This window comes from Micromys minutus, assembly GCF_963924665.1.
Source record: "Micromys minutus genome assembly, chromosome: 12".
Taxonomy (NCBI): Eukaryota; Metazoa; Chordata; class Mammalia; order Rodentia; family Muridae; genus Micromys; species Micromys minutus.
In genome coordinates, this window is record NC_137981.1 from 25,899,109 (window position 1) to 25,903,570 (window position 4,462).

Sequence of the window (4,462 nt, forward strand, 5' to 3'; positions counted from 1 at the left end):
AAAAATTTTCAATCATCTTAAATATTCTTTTCAACTACAGGCATATCTTGCTTGACAGGTCAGCACTGCAACAGGATTAGTCACTTATCAAAATGACAAGACATGAGGTTGGGGTGGGCGGAGTGTTTGCGGGAACACAGTGGGTGGGGACATGGTGGGAGAAGGTGTATACCATGGCATCTTACTATATCTATGCATGACATTCTCAAAAATGAAGAAAAATCATTTTTACAGTTTGAAGAAAAGGTGAGGGGAGAGGTGCAGCCCACACGTGGATTTTACATCAGGAAACACAAGTGCTCTGCTGTCAGAGGAAATAAATGGAAGCAGAATGAAATAAAATGGAAAATAGAAAATTTGAGAACTGTGAGTCAATTCTTACACAACTATTTAACAAGATCATCAAGACTGACAAACCTTCATCATGAAGTATCAAGACCGAAAGAAACCCCATGACTAGAATGACTGAAATCAAAGGATGTGAGATGTGACTGCAGATCTAACAGAAGAAACAACATCAGTACTTACACTTGGACAGCGGGAATGACCTCAGTCACAGATGGAACAGAATAATTGCTAAAACAAAACAAAACAAAACAACAATAACAACAACAAAACATTCGGGTTTCACAAACTAAACGCTGAAGAGAGAGTGTGAACAGATTTGTTAGTCATGAGAAGACAAAAATTAGTACTGAAAAAGTTCTCACCAAAGCAAAACTCAGGAACTTAGAATTTTCATGTACACATGAGTATGTGTGTGTGCATGTATGTGAGAGCAGGCTTGCACACATGTTTTATGTGTATAAAATGTATGATTTTTTTTCTAAAAACAATCACAATCAAAACCCAAAGTCATGCCATTCATAAACTGGGGAGTTGGAAGACACAACACAAGCCACTTGGGAGAAGAAAGGGCTTATTTCCATCTTGAAGCTTACCATCAACCTGAAGGGAGGTCAGGAGAGGAACTCATGCAGAAACTACAAGGCAGGAACTGAGTCAGAGTCCATGGAGGAATACTACTTACTGGGTTGCTCCCTGTGGCTTGCTCAGCCTGAGTTCTTCCACAACCCGAGAGCACCTGCCTACAGTGGGTTGTTCCCTCCAACATCAGTCATTACTCAGAAAAATGCTTCGTAGGCTTACGAAGGCGATCTGATAGAGGCATCATTTCAATTCAGGCTTTCCCCTTTCCCAAATGACTTTAGTTGGCGTGAAGTTGACAAAATCCAACCAGCACAGAATCAGTGAGCATCTCTTCTCTTCAGTGTACCAGGTCTACACTGCTCTGAGCCTGACTCTCAGAGTAGACAGCCACCAGCTCGACCTCTCTCCTGTCTACCAAGTCTTATTCCTCCGTTTCAGGCTTGTGGGGTGTTACCCTGGGTTCTATATCCTTGCTCTCTTAATTATGCACAGCCTTCATAGGAGTTGCAATCTACTGTCTCTCAAACACTCTGTGTGGGTTTCTGAGGAGTACTCCACTGCAGCCCCAGATCCATCCCTCATCCTTCCAGAGAGACAAAGTGCTCCTTAGAAAACAAAGGGTCCACCTTTTCTTGACAAAAATCCCTTTTCCTCATGATGCCTGGGTCTGATCCCAGAACTTACATTACCTTCTTATCTTCCTCCCTGTAACATCTCCTACTACAATCTTTAGAGTTTTGTATCTCAGAGTCCCTGTCCAGGTGACTCTCCCCAACCCCTGTTCTTGTAAACTACTTGGACCAGAGAGAAGGGGCATACTCATTTTCTTCAAAACAACGAGAGATGGCTAATGAATAAACCAGACACAACTGCCTAAAGTCTCCTGATTTTTTACCCTTTTCTAGGCATACAGGAAATCAGGTCCAATTCTCTGGTTTCATTCACAGTCAGTGCCTACTTCTCTCCTGGCAGAAGCTGGCACCTTATCAAGCCATGTTCTGCCAGGAAATAGAAACACCTGAGGGTTATCTAGGGCCAGGACAGCAAGGGCCACTCACTTGTCCATGATGAAGTAAATGTCAAAGTCACCTTCACAAAACTGCAGAAGATCATCCGAATTTATCCCAGACTGCCTTGTCTTCCTGACTTCATGACTGAAGAACCTAGCATATTCTTCAGGAAAGGGATTTTGGCCGGATTGAGGGTACAGAAAACTCTGGAGTGCAGTAAATGGTGTAGAAAACAGTAGCAGAATCAGTAGAAACAGTGAACAGGAAGCCTGGAGACCGTAGTCCTGCATTTTCTCTGCTGATCCTGTGAGTCTACTAGAATTTGGGAGTTTGTGCCAGGGTTTAGGTAGGCTAAGTTCTAGCCACCCCTCATTTCGTTCTCTGGAGCCTCTGTCTGCACTTAGGGTTCTCTCTCCAATTCTTTCTGCTGCTTTCCACTTGGTGGCCTCAGAGCATAGAGACTGGGGAAATAGCTGTTATGCGGTATCCTGCCTCTCACTGCCTGCATAGCCCTTCCCCCAACACTCTGGGGTTATGACAGACAGGAAGGTTGACATGGTGACTTTGTGACCTGCCCCCTCTGTTCAATGTCCTGCATGCTGACAGTGCCAAGTGGCACTCATAGGACCTATGTAGAGGTTTCAGAGAATGCCCCCTTATCCTCTATCTCGGCTCTTTTCAGAGGTCCTTAAGGCCACCTCAAGGAACCCAGGCATTTTTTTCCTCTAAGAAGGTAGCAGAGAAAGGGAAATTATCAGGCCACTGATCATGAGGTCAAAGGACCAGGAAGTATGTCCTTTGTAGGAAGTAGGAGGCCAATTGTGGGTTCTCCAGGCAGTAGCAGGGTCTAGAGGGAGATGGAGGTTGTGTGCTGCTGACAGCATCCTCTGTGAATGGGAAGAGTCCAATCATCGGTGCCATGTGACAAGCTGCCCGATCTTGGTGACTTAACACAGAACCATTCTTATGGTCACAAATTCCATTGGCTGGACCCTTGGTGAGGATGGGATGAGAGGATCCCTATGACAGGACTCCTGGGAAGACTTCAACACAAGCTCGTGTGCTGGAGACTAAAATAATCTGGAAGCTTCTTCACTGTCTCCTATGGTGCCTGGGCTGGAGGGCTCCGAACATTCATCTGGGGCAGTTCGTGGAACCCTTGCACACGTGATTTCTGATGGCTTGTACCGCCTCACTGTGTGGTGGTATAAAAATGTGTTGGCTTTTCTGATGGAGTCTCAAAGCTTTGAGAGTACCTACAGGGAGAAAGGTCAAAATGTGGAACCCTTTATGACATCACCCATGCCCGTGGGGCAGAGCTTCTGCAGCAGAGAAAGTTTAGAAGCAAGGAAGCATCCCTTGGCTCTCAGAGGATTGATTGTGAGTCAACTTGGACCACAATTACCTGTCTACATCACATCACTTGTGGTGTCAGGGGGAGGGGTGTAGTATGGGGAGACACTTGCATTTAAAAGGGTTTCAGAGCCTTCCAACTGAGTGCAAACAGACTTAGAAGTACCCTGATTTTGTTTTGTTTTACATGCAGAAAACCAAATCTGATAAAATTGTTCTTAATAAATCTAAAATATATCTTTTAATTCATTTAATGTGCAAATGTCTTACAGCACACAGCATTGGATTGATGGGCTTTTGTTTGTTGTTTCAGGAATTATTTGAAATGATAGCGTATGTTGAAGGGGTGATACTTTAAAATCTGGTATACTTCCCATTGGCATATTATGGTTCTCCCAACTCGCAGCTAAGAAATGCAGCAGGATCTAAATAGAAGATGAACTTTAGCTCAGGTGCCCAAGAAAGTCTCAGGCAATTCTGAGTTTTACCTCCCTGTTCAGGCCTTCTCAAGGAGCCCCATCTTGAAAGCTCTCCTGCTCTATCCTTCCCAAGGGTTCAACCCTTCAAATAAAATAGTTAAGTCACTAAGGTTGGGTGGCTTGTCACATAGTAGTAGATGACTGGACTGTTGCTGTTCACAGAAGATGGTGGCAGGGTCCTATCATTTCTACCCACTTCTAGACTTTGTCATCACCTGGCTGGCTTAAAGACCCACAAACAGCTTCTGATTTCCCACTTGAAATTTCTTACTCATGGTGACCTGTGATCTTGGCCACTTTGAGACACCATCTCAATGAACAAAATGTCTGGATTCATTGTTGAAGGTAAGGGACAAGAAGGCCTTCCTTATCTCACTATCTGTCCTGTAACTACCACTTGGCACTGTCAGCATGCAGGACATTGAGCAGAGCGGCAGGTCATAAAGTCACCATGTCAACCTTCCTGTCAACCCCAAGGTGTTGAGGGGAGGGCTGCGCAGGCAGTGAGAGCAGCCAACTCCACTCCCAGCCCCTATGCTCTAAGTGGAAGCAGCAGTGGGCATTCATCAGAGGACACGAGGGCTATCACTAAGTGTGGGCAGAAGCACCAGAGAAGATCAGAAGTGGCCTGTGATCAATCAGCCTGTCTGGGACCTTACAGCAAGAGGGGTCACAAAGACCACCAAGAAA